Source organism: Pinus tabuliformis, chromosome 9, assembly GCF_031772625.1.
Source record: "Pinus tabuliformis cultivar Carrire ecotype Pingquan chromosome 9, CPIR1, whole genome shotgun sequence".
Taxonomy (NCBI): domain Eukaryota; kingdom Viridiplantae; phylum Streptophyta; class Pinopsida; order Pinales; family Pinaceae; genus Pinus; species Pinus tabuliformis.
The window spans coordinates 1,121,877,478-1,121,902,920 of NC_142307.1; positions in this window are offsets into that span (position 1 = coordinate 1,121,877,478).

Sequence of the window (25,443 nt, forward strand, 5' to 3'; positions counted from 1 at the left end):
CATCCTTTTTCACTTTGGATCAATTTCATTATTTCACTCACTATTGTAATCTTGATTATCATCATTGTCGCTTACCATTTCCTTTTTTGATTTGAGTTTCCATTGAGCTCAAACATTTTTTGTTGGGTTTACACATTGTAGAGAAGAGGGAGAGTCTAGAAGGTTGAAGACATTGAGGATAGCCAAGAATCCATCCCACAGAGGGGGATTGGTATCATTAATTGTTCCCTTCACAGGTGTCATCTAATAAAATATATTCTTTATATCTGGTTTCCATTGGATTATTCGAGTTATTTTCGCTTATTTTCTTATTCCATTTTGTTGTTTAACTATTTCTGTTGCATAGATCGGGACTTTGGTAGGTTTGTTTCTATCATTTGCTGCAGATCCACACTATTTTACAACCATTTTTACTGTTAAGGTTGTTTTTCTTCCACAGCCTAAAGTGGTTTCTTTTTGCACACCTTCAATAAGAACCCTATCTAACACATTCAGTTGCATCACTTTATCTAGGATAGGATCTTCGACACAACCTTCATACACTAGCTTCCAAACATCATATCCACAAGATATAGCTCATATTTAAATTTTACATGCCATACATTGTACCATTGCAATCATGAGCGGTGATACACTCTAATGATCCATTCAGACTTTTTTTTCAAATTTCCTTAGATATTCCTTCCAACACTCAAACTACACTTGAAAGCACCCACTGTAATACCAATTATTGGGAGCATGACAATAGTAAGAGGGGGGGGGGGTGAATCAATATTGTACCAATGGATAAGTTCTTAAAAATTTTACTCTTTATTTACAAACAAATAACCATGAGAGTAACACACCAACCCAACATCACACATAAGAACACAGGATATAAGGTGGAAACCCTTCTAGGAGAAAAATCACCATATTCTTATACTTTTTTCTTCTTATTATTATAAGTTTTTTTCTTACATCATATCACCAGCTACCACCAGTGTGCAAGAACCAACTTTCAATGCATGTGAGCAATCAATCACATGAGGCCATGACCTAATAGAAGCCACCACTTCCTAAAATTTGCAGGCCAAAACCTACTTGAATCTACCACTCCCTTAATTATGCATCCCACTACCTATTGTAGGCCACCACTTGTTAGATTCCCCAATACCTAATAGTTTCTCCGACCACCACTAGAGGGAAGCCACCACCCTTGAATCAATAATACACCACTAACCAACAAACCACAACTCACCCACTGAAGGCCCTAACCTTTAAGCTCTTATGGACCACATTCCATCCATTTCCAAACTAGGTCCCACTACAATAAAATACAAAAACGGTAGGCTATGTTTGATCTAATTTTCAAACTAGACCCACTAATAACTCAAATCTTAAAAATTGAATACAACAACTCCACTAAATAAAGAATCTATGAAACAAAAGTCTCTCTGAAATCTCAAATAATGTATCAACTCATTAAACCCCCAACATACATACTCTCAATAATACTTTACCAGCAGCATAACCATAGCCATGACAAACATCTTAACCATACCCAAACTCAACACCTCACAACAACAGACAAAATATATTTCATCTCGAATTCAGCCACAAAACTCTAAAAAACAATGGACAACAATATACAAAGCCATATAAACACATGGCATCAATGGATCTCTACAACAAATGACTCCGTGAAAGGCAACAATAAAAAAATATGCCTTTGAGCAAAAACCATGACAACTCATCACCATAACAGTCCCTATAATCACATTGTCAGTGATGAGAAAAATACAATCTACAACCTACATACAAACTCATCCATTAATATTTGCCATATCCACTCCAATGCACATGCTCTGTCATAAATCTGTTACAATATCTTTAACTCTACTCTGTCCGCACTCGAATCGCACTGGTTGATCATCGAGCTCTGTCACAATAAGTGCACACAAGTATACATTACTTCATATATTACTCACAAGATCCATGTGCACAAAACTCTATAGGCCACCAAGTTCTTCCATGCGCACTTCATCAATTATAAATTGTTTTGTCCCTTCATCGCACTGTTTATGATCTTCATCGCATTACCCTATATTTGCTCAGTAAAAAACTTGACCCCCTGTCTCCTACATGTGTGCACAACACTTTTAATTACTCACTCCATACAAAGGTGCCACATTTCATATTTCCTAACCTCATATCACTCGATCCACATATGGAATTTATAATTTTTGTGCCTAGTGGACCAGATCAATCATTAATATATCTCATTAATGTATTCCATTAACGTTGAGACCATATCAATATGATAGATTGTTGAGTGTGTCATGGATTCGAACAACCTAAGATTAAATCAATGTGTTAACTCATACCACTATGCCTTTGAATACATCGATCCACTAAAACTTTAATGCATTCACACTCCTTTTGGACCAAATCAATATGACCATTATGAATGAGGTCAAACAACTTGAGTGCAACCAATTCCATGGCCAATTTCTCTTGATTGGCCTATGGATTTATTTTTCTCCAACTATAGGAGACTTTCATAGGCATAAGCTACATAGGCTACAACAAGTGTTGTGGTCAGGACATAACAAGATTGTAGCACCAAGGTAGTGTCATGTTGTGAGAATGGGTTGCCAACAATGGTGATGTAAAGTTGGTAAACACAAATTATTTTGACCTAGATCTTCAAGCAATGATTTAAGTTGTTTCATGCCAAGTTTGTGTCACCTATACATACCTTTCCAACATATGCAACACTTCTAATCATCAAGACAAGTTCTTCAAACCTTTTGACGTCAATGATAATGCAACTAGCTCCATGGTTGACATCAATTCCAACACCATGCTTCGAAAAATTTAGGGTTCCATTTGGTAATAAGGTCACTTGAACATCTGAAGGCATCTAACTGACAGAAATACTAGGATTTTAATTGTAACAGCCTTGGTTGAATTTCCATATACAAAATATAAGACCAAGGTCATCAGACACGTATTCCAAGTTGAATGTTGGGAAAAAAATCCTAGTGGGAGTTCATTTCGGTTTTGGAAAAGGCATTGCAAAAGGATATGAAAAGGAAGAGAGGCATTAATTGGCATTTATTTTTGAAAATAAAGGAAAATAGGAGAAAAGGAAGTTGATTGGTCACAAATTTGCATGAGAGGGAAATTGAAGGAAAATGAAGGAAAATGAAGAAATTAGAGGCCTCAATGATAAAAAGGCTTATGAGGATCAGTTCATGGCTTTTGTCAGTGTTAGGATTTTGATAGTTTTGAGTTGAGCACACTCTCATTCTCTCTCTCTCTCTTATAATATTGCACCCTTAGAGTATTTTTGGAGCATGCTTGGAGCACTCTAGCATTAACTTGGATTGGAAAAGAAGGCAAAGGAAAGCAGGAAAGTGCAAGGGAATAGTTGGATCAGCAACTACATTGGGATTTCTTTGTAGGTATCAAGTTGCATGTATGGTTTCATTGCTAGTTTTGGCATGCATGTTACATGCATGTGGTTTCTTGGTTATGAGTTGTCATTGGCATGGAGGATTGCCTAGATTGACAGTGGTTTTGCCTAGTGTTTCCATTTCCTAGATACTCATGGTATTGTGGGTTTTCCCATTTTTTTTCTCAGTGGTGCTCGTGATCCTTATTGTTTTACATTGATTTATTACTTCCTATACCCATGGTTGGCAAATTCTCTAGAAGCCTTGGAACATCTTGGGTTGAGTTACTAGTCCTAGAATCCTTAGTTGGACAAATGATTTAGAGCCATTTGTGGGTTGAGTTACTAGTCCTGTCCTAGAGCCTTGATTGGACAAACTCCCTAGATCCATACAACAGTTGTGGGTTGAGTTACTATTCTTGGAGACGGGTTATAAAAAATGCTCTTAAGCCTTAGACAACTTGGGTAGAGACTAATATGGTGATGGTTAGTGATTTCCGACCATGAGGTGGAATCACTAGTTGAGGCTAAGGTGGTTTGGCCTCTAGAAGCACTGGTTTGTTTTTGGTTGGTTTATTCCATGAGATTCCACATTTATGCTTGGAATATAGCACAGGGATGATTGGCTAAAAGAGAGATTTGGTTGAGCCCAATCTATGGTCAGGTGGTACATGGAAGTCCTTGACTTGGTTGGATTTTCATATGTGAATAAGAGTTATTTTACTCTTGTATTTCATGAGTATTTATACTTGTGATTATGTGACTATCATGGATGTCCTATCGTTTTTATTATTTTGGTTATATGTTGATTATAAGTATGCTTTCATGACATATTCTAGTTACATCTCTTAACATACTTTGATTGGTAAATGAATGGCTATTAGGAGTGTTGCAGTGCTTTTTTACCACATGAAGGTTACAAAAAAAATTATAATTTCTAATTGATCTCCTAGCTAAACTTTGAGGTATGTACAAGTTTTTGTCAAGTTCCCATCACCTAAAGCCTTCACTTAACTAATCTTCCAAAATATTCATGCCCTCCATGAGTCAAAATTGGAAAAAATCCCTTTTCATTTCTAGCCTTAATCCAAGCATGTCTATCCCAAACCCATATCTAGCCTTAATTTTTATCTAAATTCCTTGGTCCCATTCTACCTATTCCCAAATTTTATATTTCTTCTAGAAATAATATTTTCATTCCCACCTTTGTTTTACCCATCACTCCATTCACTTTTTACCCTTATTATCATATCCCCATAATTCTTTTTTATATATTTTACTATACCCTACCATTATTTTTATTATTCATCCATTTTTCATTTTTACCATAATCCCACATTAAAATTATTATATTTTACTTTATTCTTTATCTTATTTATTTATCCCATTATTCCATACTCCATGTATTATAAAAATATTATTTTTGTCCATCCAAACCTATGTCACCACCCTGCATTTCACACATTAAAACACCATAATATAGAATGCCTTGAGATGTGTGAAGTAATAATTGATGGTTTGCGGGGGTGCCTATCTAACCTCTACCTACCCCCCTCCTACCGCAATTTTACCACCTTTTACACTTGTCTCCATCTCATATGTTGTAGACCCCCTCTCCCTCTACAATTTTACCATCTTTTATACTTGTCTCCATCTCGTGTATTGTAGAACCCACCACACCCACCCCCCCCGCCCCCCCAACCACCCCCCCTCTTGTCTCCATCTTGTGTATTGTAGACTCCCCCCACAATTTTACTACGTTTTACACTTGTATCCATCTCATGTATTGTGGACACCCCCCTTCTAAACCATTTACCACCTACTAACCCCCCTACAATATCATTGCAATACCATTTACCACATTGGTTTGAATTTATAAATGTGAGGTGGGAATGTCTATGAGGTATGGCGCGAGAAAATTTTAAAATTATAAAGTGTGCATTGAAGGAAATAATGGAGGGAAAATTTTTATAGTTCTATTTATCTGGAATGAGCTTATGGGAAAAAACTTGAGGCAAGAGGAGGTTAGGCCAAAAATTGAAATATATTTTCATGCAGGGAAAATGAGTGTACATGTTCCAGAGGTATATTTCAATACAAATCATGGAGTTTCCAATGTTATGAAGAAATGTTTCCTCCCTATGGAATAATTTTACAGAGGTAAAAATAAATTTTTCCGAGAAGCCAAAAAATTATTTTATGCTATGGGTATAAGGAGGAAAGGAATTATAAAGAGGAAAATTCACGTGAACATAAAATTTGGATAAAGATATTTTCATAGTCTACCAAACATGGGTAAAGACATAGTTTTCAAAACCACATGAAGAAAACAAGTAAACGGGAAAAACAAAATATGGTTTGGGTAAATTGTTTTAAATTTCATTTATGAAATTCATAAACAAATAAATTAAATGCTACAATGGAGAAGTATTACACGACATGGTTTTCTATGGGAGACATGGTTTTTTTAAACCGTATGAACTAATATTTTCTATAGAAATATAGAAATGAAATTTTACAGGTTAAAGAAATATTTGGGAATTATTTTTATCAAAATATTTTATTCCCAAATATTTGAAAATTGATATTTCTGAAATAGACATGGATAAATAAAAATCAGATTTGAAAGGGTACAAGTGGCATTTCAAAGAGCATGTGGCAATCAATGATTTATTTTCCAGATTTAAAGAAATTGAAAAAAAATCCACGCACAAAATCAATCAATTTTAGATTTAAACGCAACAACTAACGAAAAAAATAGATTTTCAGCCATATTTTTTGCAAGCTAAAGACAAAGACAACGTATTTCTATTGCAAAAGGATTTGGTTCCATCTCCAACATTCGAGAGATATAGTGGTTTTTTTCATATTTAGTTTGATTTCATGATTTTTATTAAAATTTGTTTCCAAAGTGAAACCACTGAAACTACTGAAAACATGTATTTTTATTAAAATAGTTCCAGAGGTACATTTCAATACAAATCGTTGAGTTTCCAATGTTATAAAGAAATGTTTCCTCCCTGTGGAATAATTTTGTAGAGGTAAAAATATTTTTTATACAGAGAAGCCGAATAAATATTTTTATGTTATGGGCATAAGGAGGAAATGACTTAGAAAGAGAAAAATGCACATCAGCAGAAAAATTGGATAATTTCTTATCCAAAATTTTTACAAGAGTAAAATGGGGGGATGAAAAAAATATTTTCATAGTTTATCAAACATGGTTGAAGACATGGTTTTCAAAGCCATGGGAGGTAAACGAGTAAATAGTTTTCACAGAAAAATGAAAATTATTTATGAAGTTTCATTACTTCATAAGTATATAAAAAGTGAGCAAAACAAAATATGAAAACATTGGATGGTTTGGGTAAATTATTTTAAAATTCATTTTTGAAATTTATAAATAAATAAATTAAATGTTACCATGGAGAAGTATTACACAACATGGTTTTCTATGGGAGACATGTTTTTTCTTAAATTGTATGCACTAATATTTTCTATAGAAATATAGAAATGGAATTTTATAGGGTAAAAAAATATTTCAGAATTAATTTTATTAAAATATCTTATTCCCAAATATTTGAAAATTGATATTTCTGAAATAGACATAGATAAATAAAAATTAGATTTGAAAGGGTATAAGTGGAATTTCAAAGATCATGTTGCAATCAAGGATTTATTTTCGAGATATAAGGAAATTGAAAAATATTTCAGGCACAAAATTAACCAATCCCAGATTTAGAGACAACACTTGAGGAGGAAATCAAATTTTCAGGCAGATTTTTGGCAAGTCAAAGACAAATGGAAAAATATTTCTATTGAAAGAGGATTTGGTTCCATCTCCAACATTTGAGAGATATACTGGTTTTTTTCCAAATTTAGTTTGATTTCATGATTTTTATTAAAATGTGTTTCTAGAAATCTAGTTAGAGGATAGATTTGTAATTTTCTATTTAAGCTATTAGCTGTAATGAAACAAGGGTTGGCTTTTGATGCCAAAAATCCCCAAAATTTATTTGTAAAGTTTATTATTGCAAAGAGTTAATATTGAAGGTTTTTGGCTTTAGTTTTATGACAGAACTTGTATACATGTATGTCTTTTCCTGTGTCTTCATAATATTTTCTGCATATATTTGAGGTGGTATAGGACATTGGGAAGGACTGGGTTGAGTATCAACCCCTCTGACATCCCTCTGCAAAGTTATTTTCTTTACTGAGTAGATCATGGTGACAATATGTCATTGTTGATCCCTTTGAATCAGTAGATTTCTGCTTCTATACTATATTAAATGTATTGATGTTTTGTTGTAGAGATCCTTCTCCATGCTTCAGTCCTTGATTAGGTAATTTGATATTTAGTGAGGATATTTAAGTATTTAGTTTCTCCTCTATTCCTCCATCAAAATATTTCAAGCTATGTTTTTCTGCTATAGCTGAATGATGGCACTTTAATAAGACCTCTGCAAGAGAGGGCTTTGTTTGTGAGCAGGGATTTGTGACTCATCAACAACCACCTATACAACAAATCCTAGATCTAGTCATTGTGCTTCATAGGTTGCTATCCAATGATAGTGAACAAAATTAAAAATCGTCCTAACACTTGAGGAAACCCCCTCTAATTTGAGGGATAGCTTGAACCTAAAGATTGGTCGAGTTGGTTTCTCGGCATAGATTCACAACCAGGAACTGCCTTCGAGAAACGTTACAATATGGTGTGTGACCTAATAGATTGTTTTACAACTATTAGGAGAGGGCATTAGACCTCCTTGATGATTCTTAAATAAGTATGAGACCCCTATGTTCAGATATGCATTTATGGCCTGTATATTACATGTTCACAATGTGTTTGATGAAATGTTTGTCATGGTTAGGAATTTTTAGGTCAAATTATTGTCTAAATTTTATGTTAATGGCTTTTTCCTTGTGTCATTCATCATTCTGCAAATTTCTATAAAGTTCTAAGCAAAGTTCTGGATCCTTTCCCTAAAAAGTGGCTTAGATTTCGAGATCACATTCATAGAACTAGGGATTTTAGACTACAGATGTTGGGAGGTAGGGTTATCCATGCGACTGGAGGGTTTCATCGATTGGATTTCCTTGTTATGAAAGTCACTCGGAGTGCAGATCACTAAAAAGGAAAGTTAACTCAAGGTTTGGGCACCTCGAGTGGTTGTTTGGCTCCTAGGGGTCCTGTAGCTCCTGAATAAAGTCAATAAAGTTTCATTTTTTTTATTCCACTTCCTTAACTATACCTAGGAGGTTGATTCATATCATAGTAACTCTTCGTCACATGTTTAACCCAGTGGACCGATGAACTAGGTAGATATGGGAGGTTTGGTTACAAAGTGGTATCGGATCTTCCAGGTTCAACACTTGGATTGGATGGGAAGAATGTGTTTGTCATGCATGCATGTTAGTTGTCTAGGTGATTATTATGCATGCATTATGAGAGTCAATGTTGTAGTTTGGGTAATCATGATGTCGATATGTTAGTGAGATAGAGCAGTAGAAGAATATTATTAGATCAAGGTTGCAGCACTAGACCTTGGGGTAAGAGAAAATCGTCATACCTGTTTGTATGTTGGGCATGCAGGTATGTTATGTAATGGTTGTTGTATGCATTATGGTCATGTATGTGTTTGTCATTTTATTTTTCTTATGGTTACATGCATGATATATGTTATTTGTTCATTACGGTCATGCGTATATGCATTGGATAACCATGAATGATAGTAACTTGTTGTTCTATGCATTGTGGTTATATGCATGATGATTATTCTAATTGGAGTTAAGATCTTGATGTTATATGTATCGTGTTAATCTAGGTTTTCCTATGCACATGGATATGGTTATGATACTTATGTTTCAGTCAATATATTTTTGATATTGTATCATACTAATCTGGACTGACTTGTGCAAATGTGATAGACTCCCCTGAGAAGCTTTGAGGTATGAGTTTGATTATGTCATCTATTTATTTTATCTAACCTAGTAGGTTTACAAGTTGTTTGATTGTTTAATTACGTGCATGATATGAGCATGTGTCTATAAGATTGCATGAAGGAATGATCTTGTTTTAAGATTCTTGAACTAACATGATATGTGTTGAGACAACTTGAATGTAACTAGGTGATAGTTGTAGCATTATGACTAATGATTTTAAGTTAATTGTAAGTTAATTGTAAATTATGATATGGGAATTAGTCTTGGTAAGACTGATTCAAAATTAATAGATATGATGTCTTGATCTTTAGAACATGTGACTAACATGTGTGAACAGATGCAGGGCAACATGGTTGGTATTAACATGACAATGTAACAATTAATTTGTTTATACAACTAACATTTTGGTGATGTGATAGCACATAGCAAGACTTAGTTGCAACATGGTAAAAGGTAAAATAAAGGAATTGAGTGAGAATTCCTTTGGATATGTTTGGAAACCGATATTCCAAATCAATGAGTGCTTTGCATAAGTACAAGAAGTCTTCTTAACCTTGAAGTTTTCTGATATAATGTGGATATGTGCTAGATTCATGAACATGTATTTGACATGTATAATAGTTGGTTTCCAGTTATGGTTAGATTCCTTAAGGAACTGGAGTCCCTTGAGAGATGATATATGTACATGTTCAGTTACAAGGATACGTGCTTGGCACATCAAGGTAAGGTAACCGGTATATTGTTATGTTTATTTATGAATTAACAATTAGGTGTTTATGGTAGTATGATAGAGGGGGTTGTATGGAAAAAGTGGTTTCCACATGAAATATTGAAGAAGGCTCAAGTTTAGATTTCCCTTGGAAGCATTGGGAACCATGGGGTTGAGTCATGGTGTTTGTTGCTAGTTTTGTGCTTTTATTGCCTTGTGATTTGTTTGCGCTTGATTTGCAGTTTTGTTTATGTTTGGCGCATGGCCATGCCATTATGTTTGTGGTGCCATATTGCTATTGGTTTTCATGGTTTTCTTATTATTATTATTTCTTTTTCTTTCCTTTTATGTTTTAAAGACCTTGGGAATTGGTTTGGAAAGAGGAAAGTTAATGGAGCTCGGGAAGAGATGTGTGGTACCCAACAAGTATTGTAAGACCCGAATGAAGCTCGGTGCATGAGTAAAGGGCAATGGAAGGTAAGAATATGACAACCAGTTGGATTGGTGGGGTCCATTGGGGTAAATGGACAGTGGTATGACAATCATGAGGAAAGTAACTAGGAAAGGTAAAATAAATGGATTTGAGGCATTAGATGCCTTGGCTATGTTGGGAATTGTTATTCTCAATATTGTGCATGTTGTGCATGGATAAAGGGAGTTGCCTTAACCTTGATCTTATGAGCACTGGTAATTATGTTTTGATCATGATTATGATGATGTCTATACATGTATATATGTATGTACGTATTTTTTTGACTGATAGGGTCATCAGGGATCATGATTGTTTTATGCCAATGTTTATATGTATATATGTATGTATGTATGTATGTATCTTGTTGTCTCGCGGGATCATCAGGGATCATTATTGTGGGTGAATGATTTCTTGTGCAGGTGAATGACATGAAGAGGTTCCTGGTTTATGAGGAATCAAGTGGGCAGAGTAGCCCTGAAAAATCTCTGAGGTTAGTATCATGTGGATATTAATTGATATTACATTATTATATTATGTCTATGTTTATGTTATGGACATGTTATGTTGAGGGATACATCAGCGGAATGAAAGCACTGCGATACATGGCATGTTCGAACAAGCATGAATAGTGGAAAGACACTAGAAGTAAAGTTGCTTGGTAGAGTGAGTGTGTGGTCTTTGGATATGCAATATTACTATGATGTATCTATTGTACATGTTGTACATATAATGTTGTGTTCATGTTGTATATTCGATACTGTGTACATATGGTGTTGTGTGCATGTTGTATGTGTGGTACTATGTACATATAATATTGTGTGCATGTTACATATGAAGTAATGTGTACATATAGTGTTGTGTTCATGTTGGATATGAAGTTCTATGTACACATAGTGTCGTGTGTGTGTGTGCATTGTATATATGGTATTGAGTACATATGGTGTTGTGTTCATGTTGTATGTGTGGTACTATGTACATATAGTGTTGTGTGCATGTTGCATATGTGGTACCGTGTAAATATAGTGTTGTGTGCATATTGTATGTGCAGTACTATGTACATATAGTGTTGTGTGCATGTTGCATATGCAGTATTGTGTACATATACTATGTACATGGTTGAAAGAAAGGCACTAGGTGCTTGTCAGGTTTGGTAACTAGTCTAATGTGTGTGCACAAAGGACAAGGAAAAAGGTAGAAGCAAAGGAATGATTGAAGGATAAGTATCAATATTTTGTTTTAGTTTTATTATGCATATGATATATGAATCTCATTTATAATAGTGACATGTGATCTATGATTTTGAGCTATGATGGTTGTGTTTTGATTTAACTCGATGTGATATGTTTATACATAATCATTTGATCGAAGAGCTAGTTTGACTTGTTGTTATAGGAAGTAAATAGAGATGCAGACGTACCTTGTTGATGAGCTACCAATGAGGTATGATTTGAGTTTATTTCAATTCATTTTTAATCCAATGGAAATTATGTGCTTGGTACAGGAAAGCATGAAAATGCCTGATTTCATTGGTTGAAACTGACTACAAGAATTAGCAGCAGCAACAAAAGGAATTGGAATAGGCAGTAGTATGCTAGTAAAGCACTTCAGGAGTAGGGCCATTATGGGACACTAGTACCCAATAGTTTCCATTGATTACCATGAGCATGCTATGACTAGTATGATGGTTTTGAGGCAGGGATATGTCTTGGTTTTTGGACCTCCTGATGTGAGAAAACCTTGCCAAGGTAGGGATCACCTGAGAGACTATGTAACAGAGAAAGGGATGTCTGTGAAACTTGGAAGGTGTGTGACTGCACAGAATGGGGTGACACGATTCCCCGAGGGACTATGTAGTAGAGAAGGGAATTTTGGGGAATAAGTTTTTTTGGTGATTGTCATTTCTAAATGGAATCAGAAGTACATAGGGAGTCTGTCCTAGAACAACGAGTCCATAATTATTCATAGAGAGAACAAGCAGTGCAAGGATTGTAGTAGTGGACATTGGATGAAGATTTGACTTTGTCAATGGATTCTGAACTTCCTAGGAAGCAGGTGAATCTTGGTACTACTTTTGAGGGTAGAGGCGCGAGCCTATGGATTCCCTTGTTTCTGATGCGAGTATCATATCCTTTTATTTGTTGGTTGAGAAAATGTACATATGTGTCTATTATTTTAAATTATATATCAAGTTGGATTTATAAATCTCCATACACAATATGATTATTTTCTGGTTGAAGCAAATGTGTATGAGAATATATGTGGTTGTTATTGTAAATACCATAATGAGTTGTGTTATAAAGCTTCAGTAAACCGTATGTTTGTCATGTTTCAATAATCGACATTATAAATACTGCAACGCATTGTTTTATAAATCTCCATAGGAAGTATGTTGTATAAGGGAGAGACATAGGAGGAGAATGATAGCATGAGTGAGAACAAGCATGAATTATGTGCTAAGATATGAAGGTAGGGACATATGTTGGGTTGGACAAATAGTCCACCTTATCAATCCCCCAATAATCCATTGAGGTGACCTGAAGGTCATCCTGCATGAAGTTCACACACGTACATAATTTCTTTCATGTTCACCATGTTTATATATATATATATATATATAGAGAGAGAGAGAGAGAGAGAGAGAGAGAGATATTTTAACTTGATATCTATAAGTGTTGAGAGGGATAAAATCTTTAAAGTGCAATTTTTACACTTTAAATTAGGTTTGTAATTCAAGATATTTGATCCCTCTTAGCCCTTGAAAAATCAAATATTAAGATAGATCTAATTTGGTTTTACTTTAAAAAATCATCAAAATTTTATAGAGACTATATAAAATCATTAAATTCCTTAGTATTTCCATACATTTTATAATTTATATTAAGTAAAACGTGTCAAAATTTTTATATATATGAAAAATAACTTAATTTTTATAATAAAAATAGAGCTTAACATATACTTTTATATGATATGATATTATATTAAATACAATATTCATGAGATATAGATTTGTTAGTTGAGAAAAGAAATTGGAAAAACAGTCATGGTGCACACAAAACTATTCATATAATTCCATTGAAAGACAAATTACAAGCCACGTAAATAGTGCTCATGAGATTCAACAGATTCCAAATAAGGAATTTCTTGCTGATAAAACATATCAACAAAACTCAACAACCAACAAACTAATCTTACCTATTTACTAATGTAAGCATTATTTCCAAGTCACCCCTTTAATGCTTACGTTTACATTATTATAAATATTAATAGAAAAAATGACAAATTACAATTCACATGTGAAATAGTTTGACTGGTCTTCCTCGGCACTTATACCCACTTTGAGGTCTCTCAAACAATGCTCTTTTCACCACCACAATCTCCAAGCTTATCATTCAATTCATTTAATACATAACTGTCTCTAACCATTTTTTATGTACCTTGCATAATTGATGCTTCTCGATGTCTCGAAAGACAATCTTGATACTCCACTGTATCCCGCAATCAATTATGCAACTGACCTTTCTACACACATGGATCTATTAACATAATGTGTAACTGATACTGTTGAAGGCCAAAGCACAAAAAGATCCATTAGTATATAATATATTCACACAATTAAGTTAGAAATACATTCTCTTAACATCGAAAAATAAAGAGAACCACTAATTTAATTATATTAATTTGTTGATTAATCAGTTCTGCAATTCCTACAAATAAAACAATAACATGACATACTATAATTTCCATCCCATTCCGACATAACTTTAATTAATGAATAAATAGATTCATTAAACTCATGCTGACCAATGATAAATGTATCACTTGAGCTCCACTATGTAATATCGTGGCATTGATCTGCACATGAATTGGACAAAGAAACTACCTCCAACCATGACTGATTCCCTAAGGTCATAAGAAGCCACCTCCAACCATGACCGATTCCCTGGCGTCATCTTCTTCTCCTCTTCCCTTGCCAACGAAAGCACTCGAGTGGGTGAACAACTTCAACTAGCTAATTCTGTTGGAAACAATGCAGAGGAGCCTTTTGTAGCATAATGGAGAAGAAAGGGCCAAACCTAAACCTCCGTGCAATTGTTATCAGTTCGGAGAAACTATGGAGCCATTTAGTCTTTCTTTACCTTGGCAAATATCAGCTATTTTCCTCCTTCCACATGTTATGAAACTAATAATGTCTGACATTATATGATCCACAAGATCATATCACTGCAAAGACTAGCCATTATCGCAAAACTAGAAACATTTTAATATTGGCATTGATGACAAGTTACGCCAGTGCCGTGGGTCAATGGTTCAAAATGCAACTGTCTGATGTTCTCTACAACTGCAACATTGGTTCATTCTAAGTGTCTCAATTTCATCTTGGTTCAATTTTTTTATCTTGGAGTTTTTTTTTTTTCACGGTCAACTTTAAAAAATTCACGCTCACATATTGGGTTGACTAGACTCAATATATGTCTAAAATACAAACTCAAAAAATTAAAAAACTTGATGTTAGATGGATACCCTCATCTTCGTTCAACAATTAGTGCTTGGTCATGAGTTTACAAGTCCGCTAGCAACATAAGTGATGAGGGTCACTTAGCCCCAACACACGCAACGTCGACAAAACAGGGCACCGTGGGCATAAAGATCATGGAAGTCAGACGATGTTTTGGTATGAAGGTGAGAAAAATGAGACAAGGGAGCAAAAAGGTAAAACAAAAACCTGCAGATCAAGAATCGACTTGAGCGCCCAGGTAATTCAGTTGCAGATCAAGAATCGACTTGAGCGCCTCCAAATAATTGGAGAAGGTGTAGTTGTTCCCAGCAATGGCCTGTACCCAGATGGTTATTATGAACCCCAACCACTTTATAGTAATTAGGCTTACATATCTGTGAGTTCGGGGAGAATCCATATCCATTGTAGGTAGTCAGTCAATCGAAACTTACCTAGTGTTCTTTCCCACCCCGTCTCTGATTTCGAAATTAGAGGAGACGAGTAGAGGTCGAATGTATGTTCTCAAAGCACACTAGTCCACTAATAATGTTTGATATGACCATCAATAAATAAAATCGAATAATCACTTGATAGCCCGACTATTTGACTCGACTTGTAGTCCCCGAAATGAATGTCGCAGTTCATATATTCCCACTAATGACATGTTGTACTCGGATCCTAGTGGGAGTGTTATAAACAGTTTCAGCTCTCACACCAGAGTGATGAACACAAGAGATTAATTGATCACTCACAATGATGAACACATGATCTTAATTGAGCACTTACAACAAATCATTTCTATGTTAATTTATTTACAGAGAGATCAGGAATTTACTACTTTTCCATCTTCCTGCGCTCTCCCTTGAGGGAGTTAGGCCTATATGGGCTCCGATCACAACAAAGAAATTGGAAAAACAATCATGTTACACACAAAACTTAAATTGAAAACCAAATTACAAGCCACATGTATATTGGTCATGAGATTCAATAGATTCCAAAAAAATAATTTCTTATTTAAAAAATATCACAACAAAATTCAACAACCAACAAACCTAATCTTACTATTTACTAATATAAGCATTATTTCCAAATATTGATATGAAATTTAATTTTTATAAAAAATAAATTTATAAAATATAAATGAGTTGAATAATGTGACATCAAATTTTTATGAAATTTACACTTGAATTTATATGATATTATATTAAAAACAATATTCATGATGCATATATTTTTTAGATTTGTTAGCTTATGTGAAGTTTAATTTTATAAAAAATAAATTTATAAAATAAAAATTAGTTGTGAGATTAATATTTTATAAAATTAAGTTTCAAATATTCTAGATAGAAATTAAAAATAAAAAGAATTACATTAAATAAAAAATCTAATCAACCTGAGTTGTGCTCAAGTCAATGCAATGCAATGTATTCAAGATCGAGCAAGTCAATCCACTGCAGTGCGAGTGCACGATCAATCGGAGCAATGATAATATAATGAAATTAATGAAAATTTGAGAAATACCTTAATTATTATAATAAAAATAAATCTCAACATTTAATTTTATATGATATGATATTATATAAAACACAATATTCATGAGTAAAAAGTCCATCAATCGCTTTTGCAGCCAGCTTCCCTTGTGGTGAAGTAAAATTATGGGTGTGGACAAAAACAATTCCTCTAGCTCGATAATTGGTCTAGCCATAACCAATACATTATGTGGAAGATTTCCTTGGGTCAAAACCAATTAAGGGGGCCTACCTCTTAGTACGCTTATCCCGTTTGATGATGACCTTGCTTGCTCACTTTAGCTATCTCTCGTTTCCTTCTTCAAACACCTAAAACAAGTAAACAACAACCATGATAATAGATAAATTGTAATTCAACCTACTTAACAAGTCAATAAACATTAAGCCATAAACATGTGAGATGACACATTAGGTAGTAAATCATTCGATAGTTGCATATATATTGAATCAAGAAGAGATTACAACCATTGTCTTGACGTTGTTGTTCTCCTCTGACAAAACGAGGTTCCCACACACTTCTGTTAGCATTCCATGATGGCCTCAACAATTATAGTTTTAAGGCTCTTCCCTTTAGGATTCACACTAAACCAAATTTACACTTCTCCCTCACACAACTAGAGAGCTACAACTATGAATAGCTTGTTGTTTACTCTAAAATTAATTAGCACTAGCACACCAACCTTAACACTAGCTTGTGTGTGGGAAAAATGGAGATTTATATAGCATGAATGGATGGTAGATGGTTCCTCTTCTCATGGGAGAAGGTATTATCTCTTGAGGTAGTTCCATCATTATGGGGGAAAGGAGCCCAAACTGACATCCTCGACCCCATCCGTCCAAAACATTTACCAAACTTCCGTTACAAAGCTTCTAGAGCTAGAAGCTTCGACTCCTTATTTAAAAAACTATCCATAAGAGGATCGGTACGACTGGAACAAAGCTCAGTCGCTCTGGTCGATGCTAGGGATAGTGTTAAACCCTACATATCGGCGCGAGGAGGACGAGCGCGAGAGACACCACCAATAATGACAATGGTCCTTAAGGTACTATCAGCATAATTCACAGAATGTAAATAGAGGAACTGCAGTCGAACACCCATGAAATCACTTGATCGAAAGTCAATGATGTGAACTCGTCATCGAGTGTGAAGAACTTGCCATTATGGCATGCAAGCTCTAAGGTACTGGAAGGGAGTCTCTCGGTCAACTTCTCGAATAATGAGTTGAAGTCGACAGGAAGCAACTGTGTCGAAAGAGGGCCATAATGTATCCCACATCATCGACATGAGACAAAGGGATGAAAAATGATTTTGGATGATACAAAGAATCAAAGGTAAGTGTAACTATAGAAGGACAACCCTTGAACATATCAACCACATGACTATAAGTTTGGCAGCTTTCAGATCCATAAGATCAGTGTTCATGATGACGTGGCAGAGATCAAATGGAAGGCAAAAATAAATGGCCCAACCCATTAATACAAAGGAGGATATCCCAACCCAACAGGAAGCATAAATTATCATGTTCAAGAGTGAGTTGTCGACACAACTGATTAGATTTCTAAATTTTCCACCACCATTTCTGGTACGTACCCCAATTATTTTTAACTGCAAGCTTGAAGGGGATAGCATATGCTTGCACTGTAAGTTCATCCTTCAAATGAATCCAATTTGGTAAGTTTAACGAGCCCTATCAAGGAGAAGCTCATGTTCGTCATGGTGACAAATCCAATGTCGTTTAACATTTTAATGAGTCTGACAAACATGTAACTCGGTATCTTCTTCATGTTTAGAGAGTTTGAAAAAGGCATGAAAAAGAAAACTCCACATGGTCCATTTTCGTAAATTTGTGTCTCTCCAGCATAAAAAGGTAGAAAACAATACTTGAGAGAACCGCTTGACCATTTCAGTCAAGGAGTACCTTTTCCCTAAATAGTGCATCCCAACTCAAAAAAGGGGTAAACATAAACTGGGCACATGAAGTTTCGCATCTGTTAACGAGTTCGAAACGAGAAGGGCTTGGATACCTTTTCGTTTTTAAAGCATCGGAAAAGAGCTTGAAAGAAGACTCCCCATTTTATTCTGTTTTATGAGTCAAAAGGAAAAATACTCGGCAATCTTTTCATATGAGTTTTATGAGTCAAGAAAAGAGCTGAAACATGAATTGGCATAATTGTCGAGCATCCATCACTTGTCGGTGCGTAAAAAGGTAAAGGGAATTATCCAATTCTTGTGGAAAAATAGGTCAAAACATTTACAAAACCTAGAATATTTCATGAAAAACTTAATAAAAGGGAGTAAAAGTAAATATTTTTTTACCATTTACCATTTTACCTTGTTGTGAAAGACTTTTCACCCACTTTTTCCCTAATTGTTCCAGAGCAGATTGCGGGAGATCCGAGAGGTCATTCGCCAAGCCGCTAGTTGCAGGTAAGAGCCAAAGCCTTAAGCTCCATTTTCATACCATTTAATCCTGTTTTCATCCATTTTTTAGATTTTTGAGGGAGGTTTTGTAAAAAAAAAATTGCCCTCGGTCGACGTGACTTTTGGGCATGGATTCGCGTCAGCCGAGGGTGATTAAAACAGCCTATCGCGTTGTCGGTGCAACTGTTTTTAAAACAGGAGCATCGACACCGTGAATAGGTAAAAAATCAAACTCCCTTCAAAATCACCGTTGGAATCTGAATTTTATGGGCCAAAAATGATTATCGACTTAAATATATGGTTTTTGTAGGAAATAATCGTCGAAAATGGTAGACTGGAAAGAACGTGAGCACGAATATGTGGACACTTAGACACTAAATGATCCAAATTTCCTGAATGCTTTGAGGAGCTGTGGGCTCCTCAAGTTCTTTCTCACACCAGGGATGTGGGCCCAACCTGAGCTACTTCGATACTTGATTAGTCTGTGGGATATAAATCTAGAAATATTCATCATTGGTTACTAGGAGATGGAGTTAGAAACTTCAAACATATATTTCATCACAAGACTGTCTCGGAGAGGGGAACCAGTCAACTTATATGGGTCACAACCAATTGGGGCAAGAATATCCATGTTTCTTATTGAACATTTAACTGAGGCCCTCAAATCCAAGAGTGGCAAGATTGAGATTGCCACCGTGCGAGATCTGACATTGAGAGTGCTACTATTGACTATCAACAAAGTGGCAGGGTCCCAAGCAATGCACGCGACTAATAAGTTGAAATTTCTATATGCCATTGACTACACAGCACCAACGATCTTCAATTGGATGGAAGCCATGAATATCTACATAAAACGCTAGCTGACAAAAGCTAAGGTGGGGAATCTAAAGCAATTTCCATACTAGTGACCTTTTTCTTGGAACGAGTGCCATTTTTCCAATACCAGTTGACTGAGGTAGATCCTTTGATCCCACGTGACCTGCGGATACCCCGCTGGAGTCGTTTGATGCTTAGGATCACTGTGGGCCAACATTTGTCTTACATGACCACCTTCTTTTCATGGCTATGAGGACAACTGATCGTCATGGAGGACTGGCCATACAGTGGCGCTGTGTTAGTTCCCTATACTACTAGTGTAACCCCTTATTGTTATTATTACAACCCCCTTATTATATTGTTGTGCTCGTGTAGTCCCCATATTACTATTATTGTGCCCCATAGAAGCCCACTATTGTTATTATTGTGCCCTTATATTATTATTGTTATGTCAGCTCTGATTATATTATGACCTCTTATACTCCTATATATAGAAATGAGGTCTTGTCATTTATCTCATCCAAGAATTATTCATTTGTGTAATGTAAAGGAGGTTGCCCCCTAAAGGAGGCTGAATTCTAGGGTTTCGCTCCTCCAAATAGGTCATCATGGCATTTTCTCTATAATTGGTTTTATGTGATGTTTCAGAAGCTAAAAAAACCCATTTGAGGAAAAATCTCGCTAAACCTCGGGTACAAATTTCAGATATTGTCTCGCTATATTGTCGAAGATATGATCTGAGGAAGTTAGGGCTTTTGCAAGGTCCACAATTTCATCTAAAACAGGTCATCGTGGAATTTTCACTATAACTTTGTTGATACGAAGTTTCAGAAGCTAAAAAAAAAACCCATTTGAGAATAAATCGATCTAAACCTTGGATCCAAATTTCAAATCTTGTCTCACTATATTTGCGGATATATGATCTGAGGAAGTTAGGGTTTTGGAAGACACTCGAATTACATCCTAAACAGGTGACCTGGGGAAAATCGTCATAACTATCTCTCTGAGCATCAGATTGAAATTTCGTAAGAAGTTACAGAAAAAGGACGGACTGTAGTTTTCTGTGTATATTTTGCAGATCCGAAGGTCAAAACAATGACACATGGCACTTCATACAAGTTCTCTCTTCGGAAAAGGTATATAATCAGGGCATCTTGGGATATTGTGCATAACTCTTTCTTGGAGAATCCAATTTCGATCAGACTAGTGGCATTGGAAGGAGGATGTAGAGGGCTACTGCAGGTCACAATTTCAGAACTGGAAGATCTAATATTACAAAGTTACAGTCGTTTCAAGATCAAACTGACAAAATCAAGAAAAGGCGATATGAGGAAGTTTGATGGCAAAGATCCGGTAAATTGGATACTACAGATGGAGAAATATTTTGATCTACATGGTGTACCATTGTTATAAAAGGTACGTATTGCATCTAATTATTTAGAACTAAACCAATTTTTATGGTATAAAGGGCTTTCTTCTCGTAAACCACTTGTCACATGGTCAATTTTCAAGGAGGAAATGATAGCACATTATGAGGATACCAAGAGAAACACCTTCTTTAGCCAATTGATAAATCTCAAACAAAAGGGTTCAATGGCAGAGAAAATTGGAGACTTTCAAAAATTGAATATAAGGGTAAATATGTTGTAGAGAAGCAAAAGATAAATAGTTTTATCTATACCATGGAAGTTGGTATTAATGATATGAAAGAATATTGGAAGAAAGGCATGGAAGATTTGAAGAAAGGCATAGAAGGTTTGAAGGAAGGTGGGACAAATCTGCTACAAGGAAGGCCTCTTAAGGACGAAAAGGATCAACAAATGTTAAAATAAGAGGATATACACTAGCAACCAACCCTAGAGAAAGAACAAATGAATCAGACCATATCTTGTATTGCAATGGCTGGAATTACCACTCCTCAAACTCTCAAGATAGAAAGACATATCAAGAAGAATAAGGTTCAAGCAGTGAAATATCAGGAAGAAAAGTATCAAGAAACATCAAAAGAAAAGGATACTCACCAGGAACCAACCCTAGAGAAAGAAGAAATGAATCCGACCATATCTTCTAATGCATTGATCAGAATTACCACTCCTCAAACTATAAGGATAGAAGGACATATCAAGAAGAAAAAGGTAATAGTGTTGATTGATTCGGGTAGTACCCATAATTTTATTCATTGTAAGATAGCCAAGGAATTGAATTGCTTCCTATATCTAGCACCAGAGTTTCAAGTGACGATTGTAAGTAAAGGAACCATAAATTGCTCTGGAAAGTGCCATAATATCAAGCTATCCATGGGAGAATATGTTTTGAATAGCCCAATGCTTTCCGTTTCAATGGGTGGTACTGATGTTATTGATGGCGAGGGTGCAGGCGTTAGAGACAATCTCCCTAATTTGCCAGCAAGCTCCTCAATGTCTTGATCAACTTCCCTTTCTTCTGATTTGGGTGCATCAGTCATTAAACTGATATTTCATTTCTTTTAAAAACCTCACTATCAGGCTTTATTAACAAATAGTAGTTCTTCAAGGAGTTCTTAAAAAGAATAGCTAATTGGTGGACTTACGCACGCAGTATATATATATATATATCCACGTTACATACACCCACGGTATGTTCTCCTACCTCATTCGCATCAGCGACGGTTATAGACTGGCTTCACCATGGACAAAGCTTGTATATTATGGACCGACGCTATCTATGTATATCTCTGCTCTCGGCTATATATCCCCGCCTTCTACGTTGGTTTCGGTCAATGTGCATACAAGTCGGCAATCGCTCAACACTAATCCTCTGTCCTCTGCATCAACGGACCCGATGTACTTATACGCAGCCTTTAATATGTCGCCAGTTCCGCTGTTCGCTGGCCGATTCAATTGATAACTCCCCACCTCCGATATGACGGACTTGGCGATATATATATGTTGCAGTTTATATTAAATCAATTCCCAAATTCGGGACTCGGTCCTTGCTGCGCTAAGCTCCCTTTGAACCGAACGGCTTTGTAAACTGAACACACACTTAAAGTCCCAAAGGACCTCTTGACGCCGATATGGTCTCGTACCAAGATGGAAAGAACGTCCAGTTATAAATTTTAGAATGAATGATGGCTCGAGTTAAAACTTTATATACGATCTAGCACCGTCAAATCGACATAAATCACATTATTTGAGAAACGAAGCGAAACTACTAACATCAGGAAACAAATTGATCGGCGAAAACCTCAAAATGGCAATCGCAGGATGAAGAAAGGAATAAATTCGATGTTGCGCCCATAAAACTAAAAGTTGTCGGCAAGCTCAGACTCTTATTGATGAAACTTTGCTGTTCTACTCTGGGAAACGAACACACACAATCGCCGAAGGGAGTCCCGCGCCTCCCGAGCCGTCCTTAAAATAATTAGCTCCTATGCAATTACTCTGCGCCAATATGGTTTGGATCCGCTGAATTCACAACAGCAATGTTCACGCCTGCTATGGTGCCACTTAACTGCATGAATTTTGATTACAAACAGAAAGACGCGCGGCACTTATAAAATATAAACATATTATAACATGAAATCAAAGTATACTGTGATTTAATTGAAAAGGAAACGACTCCAATGTTTAACATGGAAACAGTAAAACGCTTCCACCTCTCAATGCACAGGATAATAGACTACATAAGCAGATTATCAACAACCATTGAACTAAAATCGCCAGAGAAAATTTTCATAGTGATACTTCTGGTATCTCGCCCTCTCCTCTATCCCATGAGAGCTTTGCTGCCTCTTTATTTATAACTAAGGATAGGCTCTCTCGGTCCTTATCCGATACAAAGAAAAGCACGCTTTACAGGATGATTTAAAGCTTGAAAATCTCTATTACAAATAGCATGATTTATTGCTAGAATTTATTCTATTTTTAACTAAGAAAGCATAGAAATTGCAGGCTAAAGGACCCCACTCCCTTGCTTGTAATTTTTTTTTGGATTTTTAAAATAATTTGGAAGATTTTTCCCTCTGAGTCCTATGCTCCCGCATCAGACTCCCAAGGTAGAAAAATTTCATGATCTCCTGATCATGGGTTCAGACCTATGTTTCCCTGGATCCCATATCTTGTGCTGCCATTTTCCACTTTTCACTGCTTCTGTTTGTTGTTCTTCTCTAGGTCTCCACACTTTATGCTGCATCGCCGCACTGACTAAGCCTTCATAATCTTCTTCTATCTTTCTTTTGCTGCTTCTCCTTTGTTTTACTGTTGTTGACCTCTTCTGGGATACTGTCATCATTAGTTTTCTGATGCTTTCAATCTCTTGGTCCAATAAATCTCCCAGCTGTTGATTTCTTGCTGCCTGCTGACTTCTTGCCTCTATGCTGGTCTCTGTTCTGACAGCCACCCGATCATCCACACCCTCTTGTCTTCTGGAACAGAGAACTTCTTTTCCCTTCATTTGACTACTCAACTCAGTCAAATGTTCCTCAGCACCGGCAACAATACCTGCATTCATAGAACAATTTTTAAAATAAAAACCATAAGGCTTCAGTGCCTCTTCTGTTTCTGTCAATGTTGTCTCAACTGTCACCATAACTGCTCTAGCTGTCACTATAGATGTTGCTGCCATTGATGTTGCTATCACTGCTGCCATAGATGTTGCTGCCGCTGCTGCCATAGATGTTGCTGCCGCTGCTGCCATAGATGTTGCTTCCTCCCAAACTTCCTGACCCTCTGCAACATTCTTTGGCTCACCACCTTCTTTGACAATCTTTAGTAATTGTCCAACATCATCTTGATTGATTTTTTCAATCAAATCAAGTTCTTCAAACATTGTAGCCTCATCTTCTAACATTGTAGCAGCTCCAATATTCTGTCCCCCAGTTCTCTCTTGGCTATTTAAGCAAGCCAACTCTTTATTTTCACCCATGGAAACAAGTTTCTGCATATGAGACATGACTGTCTTATCTTCATTCTGCAACAGTTCTTCTTCCCTCAAGACAATTCCAAGTGATGGATTGTCTTCTTCATCACCTGCACTCACAAAACACTTGTTAAAATTAAAAACATAAGGCTGTTGTGCCTTATCTTCTTTTGGCAATAATTCAATTTGCTGCTCTGTTTTCTCCTTCTCCTCTGTCAGCATATCAACATGTTGATTCGAACTCTTAGCAAAATTCATAAGACTGTCCATTAGTCTTTCTTCCACACCATCTGCTCTAATGATGCCTTCTTGCTCTTGTCCATTGTACTGAACTCTTTCATTTGCAATCTCCCTGTCATACTTTGGATTCTCCAACAAGTATTCCAACAATGCAATTTCTCTATGGCATTGTTGCAGCATTTCATCATCACTTATAGTCCCTGCATTCACACACAAACTTTTAGTTTGAAAGTCACAGAGTTCAACAGTCTCAACTGTTGCTTCACTTATTCGTGCTACAGACTGATCTACTTCTTCTGCATCCATAAGAACTTCCTCTTGCGCTGTAGCAGCTTCACAAGATTGCACATCCTCCTTAGTAAAACCTGTAATCACATCACAATTGTCAGCTACAAAAATACACGGTTTTACATTATCCAGCTGATCTGGATTTACCCAATAACTCAAGAAATCATCAATGATCTTCTCCTCTGTTTCGCCAA